This window comes from Falco peregrinus, chromosome 10 (assembly GCF_023634155.1).
Source record: "Falco peregrinus isolate bFalPer1 chromosome 10, bFalPer1.pri, whole genome shotgun sequence".
In the NCBI taxonomy this organism is placed as follows: Eukaryota; Metazoa; Chordata; class Aves; order Falconiformes; family Falconidae; genus Falco; species Falco peregrinus.
The window spans coordinates 34827634-34841020 of NC_073730.1; the positions used below are offsets into that span (position 1 = coordinate 34827634).

Consider the following 13387-nt stretch of genomic DNA (forward strand, 5'->3'; position numbering starts at 1 on the left):
TCAAGTAGAATTCCATAATGCTCTTTCCTTATTCGCAAGGTCTGTTATCCTGTAGCAAAAGCAGAAGTGATACGATAGATATGAAATGAGTTTTTGAAGGGAGGAGGGGAAGGATTTTTTTTCTTGGTATGCAGCATGCTGGATGGAGGCTACGAAGACCACTGATCACAGCATATCACATAAACTGATCTGATAAACTGATTAATGTGCTGACTCCATATTATCTTATTCTGTTGTCTATTTGATTTACATGTATTATTTAGCTTACTCATTTAATCTCGTTAATAAAATATCAGATTGGAAGTCTGTGTGGATTGCATGTTTTCTCCCCAGGTATTAAGATTAAAAACCTGAGGAATCCCCAGATAGTGACTTTGTAAATCTCTAAGCGATGGTAAAAAGAAATGCCTTATGGCACTTCCATAATTGATGCTTGAATCACAGCACTGCTGGAGTCTATAGGAAACAATATTTGCATATCAGTCATTTCTTTTGACAAACAACAGGGGTTTCAGAATCTGCAAGGAGTGGCTGTGGTGGATATAACCCAGCCGTCAGAAAGGTTGATCGCTATCCGGAAAAATCAATCTCCGCTTCTCACAGGGTGGTTAAGTGAAAATGCACCTGCGCCATTTGGATTCAATAACAAAAATAGAGTTACAACATTATTAGGAAAAATATAAGAATAATGAAAATAAAGTCAACTTTGGCCACGCTTATGGTCAAGAGCAGAAATGGAATTTCATGGTCGCATTATCGGAGACCAGTTATCTTTCTGAATAGTAAAGAATTTGTCTGAGGGGAGATGTAACAGTGGAACAAACAGAGCCACAGGCTAACCACTACAAAACATGACTTATCTCACCGATCTCAAGCAAGAAGTACGGCTCATAGTTTGAATATTCACACTCCATCCTCAGTATGGCATTTTAAAAAGATACTGTATCTGTCAAATAAATTGAAATAACCCCAAGAAATGAACCACAATCTTCTAGGATATTGTAGACTTACAAAATAAGCTAGGTTCATCAGAAAGGTATACCTTGCCAACACCCATACCTCTTATTGCTCGTACATACCTTGTCTGTATATACATGCTTACACATACAAAGGTATGCTTCATGCAGAGAGATCCAAAAGACGTAATCTTAAAAAATTTTGTTTTGGTGTAACAAGGAGACTACTACTGAAGGTAGTATAGATAAAGCAACCCGCTTGAAAGGCTAAATTTTGAAGAGACGCTTTTCAACATACATTTAAAATATTATTTTTTAGGTATTCGAAAAAAGGCTCACAGATTGCCTCTCTAACACCTGCCAATGAGACAGACATATTTCCACAATTTTAAATAGTAAATCTAAGTTCCGGATCAGAGGAACTTTAGAAGACTGAGTCAGATGATATTGTCCTAAAAGTGAACGCCTCTGTTGGCTTACCCATAATCTTTTAAATTTCTAGTTTTTCAAACTGAAATATCAATAAAAAGCCTGACCACAGCACTGCAAGATTTTTTACATCAAGGATAAACCTGTTTAAGCTTTAGCATATTTTCTTATCCTTTTTTTTTTTTTTTTTTTTTTTTTTTTAAGAAAATGAGGTAAGTCTCATTTTCTGGTGGCATGAGTGTCACCAGGTATGTTTGTGTACCTGTCTACTGTGAATAGCTTTGCAACTGGCTGACTGATTTCAATCAGTTTTGACACAAAGACAAAGGTCTAAGTGATAATATGTTCCTACCAACATTATGAAATTAAATAACCAGAGACACTCTATTAGTGCTCCACTTGAGAGAAAAACTGCAACATGAGCTTATCCTTTATTAGACACCAAGATTTCAGTCTTGAAATACAAAGCCATAGGGAAACTGGGCTTGCCTACAAAGAAATTAAATCTTGATGTAAAATAAATAAACAAAACTTGTATGCCTGAGAGGTAGGTCAGTTGTACAGGAAACATCAAACTTTTTCAGTCTCTGAGGGGTGTCCTTGCTGCCACCTTTATTCCCGGCACACCTTTCCTTAGGGAATCCCCATACCATCAGACATCTTCGGCATGCGGGTCTGGTAGGCAATGATCAACTCTTCACCTTTACCTTCAAGTTTGTTAATTGCAAAGGCATGTTTTTGAGACCCTGAGCTATTCTCTGTTGTAATTTTTCTTAAATCTTTCCAATTTTTTGGTTTCTATTTTAAAGTATAAAACCCCACAATGTGGCCCAGCAACCCGTACTATAGCAGCATCCCCAATACTCCCGCATCACCTCTCGGCGCTTCATATCTCCCACCTACACCTTCAAAGAATGGATGTCTTCAGGTACAAAACCAGCAGCAACTTTCTTTTTTTCACAGATTAATGAACTTAAATTAGAGGGGGTATTCAAATTCAGCATTCACTTAACCTGTTTGGCTCTAAGGAAGAATTACTGGTTTTCATGACTAGGTATTTTTGAAACCATCACAACAGGAGGATAAAATTACAGCATAAATAGGAATCAAAACATATAGGTGAACTAAGTCCAGTCAAGAAGAAATTGCAGACAATGACAACTATGGTAAACTTTAAGTAGTAATATAAATTTCTGGTGTATATGCAGAGACATTCTACTTGTGTATGTGTACAAGGTTGAAATGTTTGAGTCTGACAGATCAACAAGAAAAGAACTATTTTAAACAAGGTAAAAAATTGTTATTTTAAATAATGTGGGACATAATTTCAATGCTTAATTGAAATCCTAGAACTGATTATGGCTCATCTGTGTACACAGAAGGGCAGAAGAATGAGCAGCTACAACAAATGCCAGCAGTGTTTGACCCCCTCTAGGAAACAAACCACAGAAGATTTATGGAAAGTGGATGTGCCCAGAGCAAAAACTGGGAATTGATGTTCAAATTCTCATCATTTGTTAGTAATTAGTCATAGCGGTTTGAAATAACAGCTCTAGTACAAAAGTAATGATGTGTCATTCACACACAATTCCCAGTGGTTATGATGTACCAGAAGTACAGGAATCCTAATTGGTATGAAGTCTAAAGATGTTTATTAGCAAAATTCAAATAGAAAGTACCGTATTGCTGAGAACCCCACAAACTGTTGTGCTGGTGGAGAAGTGAAATTAATGCTCGTGGCAAGGCAGAACATGAAAGCCCGCGGAGATGATGAGCCCAGACCTAGCTGCTGACAGTGCTCCCCACATCAGGTACCGGCAAACATGGAATATTAAACAATGTTTCTCTCTGCCGGCATCAGAGAACTTGCTGCCGCTTAAAACAGTGGATTGAATGAAGGCAACGCAACAAAGCCAAACCCAGGATGGCAGCAAATTTGCCCATTTTAAGAGTGTGACTACACTAACAAAATAACTGACTCAGCTGGTAGACAAAACTACTGCTCTTATGTAAATGAAACATTCCGTATTAACACATAACCAAAACATCTGGAGGTAAAGCACTCAGGTGCACTAGCTGGTGGGCAAAGGAAGGATGGCATTGAAATGGGGCACAAAACCTTGAGGGACAGGGAAGAATATCTAAATAGGAATGTTAGACACTAGAATCAATATATCATGCTACTAAATAATGCTATCAAAATTATTTAATTCGCAAAACCAGGAAATAACAAATTTCAACCATGGAAGCACATCAAGAATTTGACTGTACGTATTGATATAACACAGGTTGCAAACCCCCTGCCTCAACACACAGCAGTATAACATAGGTTCCCTTCCTCAAAGAAATACAACAGTGCACAAATTGCTGTTTGTTATGAGGTCTCGTGAGCGTACGAGGCTTGGATAGGAGTATGGCCAAAGAACCTGTGGCTGAGATTCCCTGCCACACCTGTATTTTAATTAAATGCAGAATCCCCTTTCACAACTCAAAAAAATCCATAAACCACTTATGCACGCTATGGAAGTATACCAGTGGCCTGCATATTTGTTCCTTTTTTACAGTTTTGTTATGAGGCAAGTTGTTCTCCCTGCGCTTCCTTAAAAGTCAGCAATGTCGTTGTCTTAAAAGATAAATTTCCTTTTTCTACAGGAAACACTTACCACCTAACGGCACCACCACATTTCTACTGACGCGAAGGGACTGGTTTCTGTGGGACACACTACTCAGTAACTTGTTTCTGTGCGCCCACCAAGAAGCAACACAACCCTTCCTAAGGGTGTACATTCAGCAGACGGGCGAGTGGGCGACAGCCCCCGGACGCCCCGGAGGGCAGTACTGTTCACAGCGCCGTACTGGTCTGAGCAGCAGAACCTCAGCACCAAAGCCTGGGCTGGGCTGGAGCTTCCAGAGAGCTGCTAGCTTCAGCAGTGGCAGAGAGGTTCAATAACAACATTCTACACCTACCGCACAACCCTGAAGGTTTTCTTGCAAGTAGCAGACAGATAGAAACACGTTCCCTGAAAGTGCTGCCAGCGCTCTTCTGCTGTGCAGCGAGTATACATTACTGAAATACTTTGTTTATAAGAAAGTAAAATAAACCTCCTTACCGCAACACCAGTTGCAGTGACCGTTGTCTCCTTTCAGATGATGCAAGCACGAAGCAGGGGACGGCAGCCTCTCCGGGGCAGGAACCGACCTTTCCCCCTTGGCTGCAGGGTTGAACGTTTTTGCCACGATGCACCTTGTCCGGCTGCCTTCCCATGGGAGCGGCTGCTCCGCCGGCAGCGTTCCTCTGGCAGCAGGGCTGTACCATCTACACCTTGCACAGCGCCACACCAGCCCACCCCGCACGAGCAAGGCAGGACCAGCTCACTCCTCTTCTTCTCCATCACCTGGGCAAGCAACGTCCTGGGAAGAAAGCCCATGACAGTCACCTTCTGTTCGTTAATGGGCCACGTACCTTCCCTTTCCCAGTCTGCTTCTCCAAGAGGCGTTTGCCTTCTGAGCATTTGTGGTGAAAATTCATTAAACTGATTACTGCTTATGAAAGAGTCTTTGCCTTTGATTAGGGATCATTTAACTTGGACAGGGAGCTCAGGGATAACTGTGATGAGCAGGTGGTGCTGGTCCTGAGCCCCCGAACAAGTAAGACGTGAGCAGGACCATCCCAACAATAACGCTTTGTGCAGCGGTGCCATGGCAGTAACTCCACCACGCTAGGGCATCTGGCACCGTCCCTGGCACGTGTGACCCTCACGGATCATGAGACAGCACATCCCTGCGCTTAGCTGAAGCTTACATACACTAGGTGCATAAACTAGTTGGTTTTTACTGAGTATAAATGCGGGCAAGCTCTGGGACCGGGCCAGAAGCCTCACCTGCGGCTGGATGCACTGCGTAGGAATTTTCCCACTTCTTGATGGCTGCGATGGGGCTCCCAGCCAAAGCATGGGCCTGGGTGACGTTAAGGTGGCAGTCAGTGAAGGATCCTTTTCTTAGTCTCTTTAACGCTTTGCAGTAATGATTTGATGCTTCACTCCTATTGCTCTTTGATTATATTGTGCATAATAACTAGTACTGTTTCCTTTTATCATATTGCACGCTGGTTTTCCTTTATTACAGTGTAATATAATAAATTGTATTTATCCTTGTATTTGATTTGGAATTCATTCTTGCTTGGTATCCAGTCAATCAGCAAAACAGCATTACAGGGTGAAACCAAGTGCCCTTTCCAGAGCAAGCCCAGAGGGTACTGGTGCACCCTGGCGCGCTCCCCAGCTGCTGCCACAGCGTGCCTCGGGCTTTTGCCAAGCCGGGATGGAAAGTCTCGGTCCACCGGCTCCTTTCGTGCTGAACATGTGCACAGAGCACCAGACCTTGCCAGGAACATGACCTTGCAGATGCACAAGCTTGCTCACGCCCAGAGCTGTTGGCCATCAATAGCCTCTCCAACGAGGTGTCATGAGGAGCACCCTGTGTCCCTGAGAACAGGAGCCAGGTACTGAAAGACATCCACTGAACATTTCGTCCTTTGCTCAATAGTAGGGTCACCTCTTACATCCCCCACTACATGCTGTCCTCGAGGGTAAGCAGATGATTAAACCAGGAAAGGAATATTGAAGCGCTTCCCAATTTAAAATATTCTGGGACACCTAGGAAAGAAAATAAAGTCAGTCAGGCTTTTCATAATACCTGTATGCCTGTAATGACTGCATACAAACTAAACATTTAGTGTTTATTGAAATAAAAACCAAAGAAGTTGCATTTTAATAGAAACCAACTTGAGAAAATAATTTCAACAGATCTATTTTCAGAAATTTTCTTAAAAGCACACACACACACACACACACACACATTCTCTCTCTCACACACTCACACACACATACACACACACACACTCTCTCACACACACACTCACACACACACACACACACACATTCTCTCTCTCACACACTCACACACACACACACACACACACACACTCTCACACACACACTCACACACACACACACTCTCTCTCACACACTCACACACACACACACACACACACACTCTCTCTCTCTCTCTCTCTCACTCTCTTCCGGGTTTAAAGAAACATTATGTTATCTGATTTTGTTCTCCATGTCTCCCTGGCATACATTTACCATTGCTTATGTTTTTACATGTACCTGAAGATGACTGCAATTCTTAAATTTCTACTGTCTTAGTCATATAAGTAATATTTAGTAGGAAATATTTTCAAAGTTTATTTTCAGTATGTCTAGAAATGAAGAAGTGATAGAATAAACTGTTATCCAGACCTCTGTAAAAAGCCTTTCTTAATATAGCTATATTTATAGAGGGATGTATCATGAGAAGATTACTGACCCTAAAGCAACCAGAAGTCTAAAATATGCTTTTTCATTAATTAATTGCATGTTGCTTCAAGAAAACTTTGTCTTTTACCCCTCAAATTTGGTTCCAATTACTTCTGAAACTTCTAATTAAGTAAATTTTGGGGGAAAAGCAGATCAGAGAGAGGAAGGTACTTGTAGCTGTACGGTCATTGTATTTTCTTACATCGCACCGATGAAACTTTACCCCACAGTCTGTGCTTTAAGCCTCCTAGCAAGTAAACACACGGAAAGGGTGTCTCATCTTCACAGAGGGTTTAAGCAGAATATATAAAAATAGCACTGGTTTTGGCATGCAGCTGAGGGCTGAGCAAGAAGAGGAATTTAGGCTAATATTCTAGCATCCTCAGTGACTACCCAGTCATGCAGTGAATGAAAATTGATCAACTAGCAATTTCTGTTCACATAATCTTGGAACAAATTAACCTTTGTTGCATTATAATAAAAAGGAGCCTCACTTCTACTTGCTGAGAGACAGGCAGTACCAAGGGAAAGCTCCTCCCTTGCTGGCGTATGTCCCGCTGAAAGTAAGAACACGCAGCAGCCAGCGGTGCGAGGAAGACGGAGGGATCGGACACCTTTCATCACGTTTTCACCAGACAGCTGAGGCGCACACACCCCCCACCCCAAATGCAGCTTGGCTCAATCATTACAAAGAACACAAGAACTGTAAACTCTAGAAGCACCAATCCTGCCTGCACGTGGTTCTTGAAGTCTGGAAATCAGCACATTGTTACTGATTTTAGCCAACACAGGCTGAAGCAGAGAAGTCGTAGCTTTGTACATATATATAGCAGTGGTTTATTTAGTAGGTGAGTGGTGGTGCTGGTATTTATGAAAAGAACATGTTCTCGTTAAAAGAAATCTAAGACATCGTTTGACAACTGAGCAGCTTTGGGCAAGGAGTTATTTTCCTTAACAAGTGCTTGAGTTGTTTTTGTTAGAAGAATCACATTATTCAAAAAACTCTTTAGTGTGAAAACTGTTTGATAGGGAGTTTTACACCAAAGGTAAGCTATGTCACTGGGAGTGACAGTCCCCTCAGCACAGCCTTCCCCTGGAAACAGACTCCGGCTGGCCTCAGAAGTTGTGCGACCCTTTACACTGCAGCAGCTCTGCACGACAACGTACACCTTCGTGCAAAATGTAACAATTCTGCCCTGAATTACTGAGGAAGGTGCATGTTTCATTCTTGTGTTTGTGACGGCTAGAAGGAAGATCAAACAGGGTACCAAAATTTGTTCCAGGCCTTTTGAATGGCTTTGAAAGCATGGAAGTCTTGACAATTTAGCAGCAGTTACTTATTTTTTTTATGGACCACTTCATTTATTAGAAGGAATGGTGCCTAAAATTTCAGTGTTAGCCGCTCCGCTTCCAGGAGAAAATAGAGCCTGTGTCACAAACATTATCCCACGTGTGACATCAGATGGGTAAGAGTGACATGCCTTCAGAGTGGACCAAGTGTTCAGATCAGCTTTAAAACCAAACTTCATCCCTGTAACTCCGCCACAGCCACCATTACACGCATTTCATCCATCACTTTTAAAGGAGACACGAGTGAAATTTAAAGCAATCAAGTAGTTTGATCCCACTCCAAACTGTTAAGCGTTTAAAGCAGTAACGTTTGGAAAAGCTCTGCAGACATCATCCAGCTCGTTACAGATTTATGTTACAGCCCTTCTCTGAAGTGCCACTTCTCCTTCGGCGAGTGTTGTCTGCGCTGTTGCTGCCTGCTGACAGCAGCCCGGCCGCCAGAGCAAAACCCTTGTGGAAATCCCTCCTGCTGGCAAAGGCACGGGAGCTGCGAACTTCTGAACAAGGCAGGCAGCACGCCCTGGGGAAAGGCAGGGGTCAAACGCGTCTGGGGGAAGCTCGGTCAGCTGAAGCTGGAAGAAGTTTGCTGGTAACTTTGGGGTTTTTACCCGCTTGGGCCCGCTGGCATTCGCAGTGCCGGTTTCCCCGAGGCGCTGCGGGTTCGCGGCGGGGCTGGGGTGGTTTCAGACGGCAGCGAACTGCTTCCAGACCCTGCCGGAGCTGCTGCCGCGGGGGGCACCTGCCAGCGCTGCCAGGGGAAGCGGCACGACCCTGGCGCCCAAGCTGACACCTGCCGGGGGGGCAGCTCCCCGGCCCCCCAAGGATGCCCCGAGTCACCCGGGTCCCGAGGCGTGCGGGGTGGGCAGCTCCCCAGGCCCTTCGCCAGCGCCCCCTGCGCGGGACGCCCCCCCCCCCGCTCCCTGCCGGAGCCGGAGCCTGTCAGAGCTCCGCAGCGGCGCGTTCCCTCCCTGCCTCTGCTCGCAAAGGCGAGAGAACAGCATTTGCCGTTTACATTCTGGTAATGACTCACTCAAAATAAGCATATCAATCACATATAATTAAGTTGTCAACCCTTAATTTAGGGTGTTGTACTACTTTAAAAAAGCAAATATAAATACCGCAGCAAAGTGACATGGAAAAAGAAAAGAGGTCTAGCTATGATTTTTATGGCCAGAGAAAACCTAGACCTCTTACTTTTCTCATTATTCCAGTTATAAGCTGAAATTTAGCTGTTTAATGTTTCAGCTGAATAAATCTCAAGCATATTTGATAGGAGACATTTAAATCTGCCGTTTGTGATATGTAGCTAACCCCTCGCACAGCATAATCACTGCAATGTATTTATGAAATATTAAACCCAAATACAACTACTAGCAGCCAGTGTTACAGATATACAAAAAGTAAAATCTCTTTTACAAAGAACACAGAGGGTAAATCAATGGGAACGATTTACAGAAATGAAAGGCAGGTCCAACATAAAACAGAGGTGGTTTGTGCTTTTATGGAAAATGATTTTTAACAAAAAATGACATTTTGATGAAGATTGTTCAAAATTTTAGTGGCACTTACAGAAAAAAAAATGTAATAATTCTAAGTAAAAAAGAAAAATTAAATTGTTTGGGCAGTTGTTATAAATGCTCCTCATGCCCTGCATTGGTTGGGCCGTACAGTTTCTATGTATCACACCATACATCACACCACACATCACCAGTGGCTTACAAACACTAACGGACATGTTCTTGGCTACGCACAGAATTTCAGCATGTTCGGTGCATTATGATTTCTGTTGGCCCATTTAATTTGCTCTAGGTTATCAGCTTCCAGCATAAGTGCTGGTTTATTTATTTCATTTTATTCAGATCCTGAGTGATCTTTTTTAGCTGTAATCTTATTTACTAAGCTGCATTATGAACCTGTGAATAGGGTTTTCTTCCATACAGTCAACATTATCTTTTGCTGGCTTTATGCTCCATCATTCTTATTTTTCTTCTGGCAAGAGATCCTTGCCAGAGGTTTCTAAACGGAAAAAAAACTTTTTAAAAAATCTTGCTGTAATTATCTTCTCACTTTCCTTAATTTGGGATTGACATCAAGGAAATGTTTTACTGTTCCAGAACAGCTGGTACATGTTTCCTGTCTGAAACGTAATGAGTACATAAGTGATCATCCTTTTCAATATCCCTTTGGATGTCAAGATCACAATACAGGATACCTGTGATAAAACCCCACAGCTCTCAAAATCTAGATGGAGAGATGCCCAAAGGCCTCTAGGAGTCAGTGTGGTTGCTCCTGCCTCTCCCAGGTGCCATTCAGGTTAATACCAAATGAAAATTTCGTAAGTTTTCAAGATCCCACAAGGTATGAACGCTTGACAGGTGGATTTCAAAATGGATTATTTTTTTCCCTCCCTTAAATTCATGAAAGATTTTGATCCTTGGCGTCAATATATATTTCAAACATGAATAAATGGCAAAATCTATGTTAAAAATCCATCATTTAATAGGCAAAGTGACAACTTATTTCCTTTCTTTTGATAGAGAACTTATACAGGAAAGGTGTTTTATAAAAGAAGAAAGTAATAGAGAGTCTGATCCAGTGATTTTAATTATTTCTACAACAGCTAGGGAAAAATCAGAGTGACTTTTCAGTAATACTGTGCACCACCTTACTCGGAAAGTATCCCAAAGAGGCAAAACTAAAAATAGTAGAATTAAGCCCAATACTGTATTCAATTGAGCACTTTGATTGATGATATTTTCATTGCAGGGACATCCAATAAATAAAGTGAAAGCAATCAATATGGAATTGTAATTATTTTTTTCATTCATCTTTTGTTTTGAAAGAATCGCTTTTGAAAAGACAGCACACCTTTGCATGTGGCCAGGTGCTACGCTCAGCACCAGGAGCACAGCACATGCCTTGTGTGTCAGTAGCTAGGTCAAAATTCCTGAAGCCAAAGGCTACGCACAGCTGTGGGTAGGTAAACACGGGTAACAGCCTCTAATTAGAAGGGATTAGATACTGCATGCTCCTAATTGCTGTGCCTTTCTTTTCCAGGCTGGCCTGTCAGGAAAGCAGCAGCATCAGTCCAAGGGCAGAGCACAGTAGGGACAGAAGGCACTTCAGCACCTCTCCCTCCCATGGTGGCAGGGCCAGGGAACCCCGGGGATGTCCAGAGAGACCTCGGCTCCTCACAAACAGTCCCAGAAATAAAAAGGAAAACCAGTAGGCACTAGACACTACATTCCTAGTGCTAGAAATTTATCGTGTTGATCAGGGACCTCTCACTGGTTAAACTCTAAAGCTAATCTCAGCTTCTTTGAACAAACCACTCTGTTGTATTTTGAGTATTATTTTCCAGAGGAACAGGAACCGAAACACTACAGTAATCACATTTCTTTGTGGAGTATGAAGAGAATCTTTTCAGAAACCATACAAACAAATCAGGATAAGTTCTGCAGCTGCACAGATGAGAACAACATAGAGCAGAACAGAGAAACACTTCTTTTGCCATTAAAAGCAGGTAAATAAATAAAACAAGAGTGCTTCACAATACTGTCGCAGATTGTTTCCACAGAAGCAGTCTGGATGCAGTCAGAACAATCAAGTTGGACCTGATCTGGTAGCGCAGTTAATATTAGCTGTTAGAAATTAATTCCATAATATTAATTTCTGGTTTGTTGGCTTTTATTGACCAACAATTTGGTGTTAGGCGGAGTGTTGCATAACTGATTGCTTGCCAGCAATACTATCTTTCAGAAGGCAACAAGCATCTTATCTATACTAGAGGAGAAAAAGATAATAATCTCTTGGCAAGGTACTGTTTACAAAAGCCAGATTTATACTGGCAGTAATGCCTTTAAATTGCAATTAACAATGGTTTCACGGTTTAGTTTACTGTGAAAAGGAAGATTACTAAAGATTTGGAGAAACATACTTGCTGACACTACTTTGCGTCGATATTTAGACATCTGGATGCCCCAGTACACCACACTGACGGTTCAGACAGGGTGCTCTGGTGTACGTTGCTCTTCAGTGGATGCTCTACGGTAAAACACATCTGCTTTGTGCACAGCCTCTTACAAGTTACTGGGTGTGCAATAATACTTTAAGAGTTTTTTGACCTCTTGAGAGCTGGAGCTGTGGGGTGTATCTAGCAATGCACCCCTCTGATGGTGCAGAACCTCTGGAGAGGGTCAGTACGGGCTCCTCGAGCACCCTCCAGGTACAGGCTGCTCCTCAGGAGGGAGACCTTCACCACACTGGGCAAGCAAGCTTCTCCCAGGACCAGGGCTTGCAAGGGTAAAGCAGACCCTCCATCACCTGTAACTCAGCAAGACTTTGAGGATCTGGACATAGGAGGAAAACTAATCTCTTCCATCCCTTAACCAACTGACAACATACCTCAGCCTAAATCCGTGTGTCTTCTGCTACTCTGAGCATGCTGTCATTTGAAACACATTCACTGTGTCTCCATGTTCCTGCTTTTCTCCACATCCGACTCTCTCAAAATACTGATGAGCCTGTCATTCCAATTGCTCTAATACTCATCTGTATCTGGTGTCAGGCATAAAATTCAGAAGATCTTCTGTAAGATGTTTTTGCTGTTGTGCAGTAATACAAAAACATATTCATAAAGTCTATGCATTTGTCAATATGATAAATAGTGTTATCTCTCAGAAGCTGAATTCATTACCTTCTCTGATGCTATCAGTACTGAGCAGAGTACTAACAGATCAGGTGAAAACAGCATTAGAAAGCAGGTTGCCTTCACATTAGGTGCCTGTGTGGCTACAAGCAGAAAAGCTGACATATTTACCAGAAATACTAATAACTCTAGATGCCTTTAATGTTGACCCATTCTAATACTGAAGTCACATCAATTAAATTTAAAAACAAACTCTCTGCACAGCTTATTGTATTGCTTCAGGTTAAAGACATGTCTCCTCTGAGTATTGTAATATATCTTTATTAAAATGAACAGGAATGTACACATTTTTCAACTGCCATTCTGCAGCTGGATAACAGATGGTAACAAAAATGGATTTCTTTCAAGGCCAAAGTATTTTGAGTATTCTGAAGTGTTCATGGCTGTGGCTAGCATGATAACCTCTACAGTGCTAAATTACGCTCTTATTATTTCAGTGCCTTGGCAACTCCAGCCAGTGCTCGCAGGAGGCAGCGCTGCCCTCGGTGCAGCTGCGAGGGGACCACTGGGGCGTGTGGGCGGGGGGAGCTGGAGGGGGACATCAGCTCCTCCTCAAGGACAAAGCAAATCATGGAGGCGCATCT

The 13387-nt window shown here is 42.4% G+C and overlaps 1 long non-coding RNA gene across 1 annotated transcript; it reads left to right on the forward strand.

Moving 5' to 3' along the window:
• The first annotated feature begins 8549 nt into the window (after positions 1-8549).
• On the forward strand, positions 8550-12967 carry LOC129785260 (uncharacterized). The gene is made up of 3 exons (XR_008749033.1): positions 8550-8684; positions 10939-11071; positions 11153-12967. It is a non-coding gene; the product is annotated as an uncharacterized LOC129785260 (long non-coding RNA).
• Positions 12968-13387: the final 420 nt, after the last annotated feature.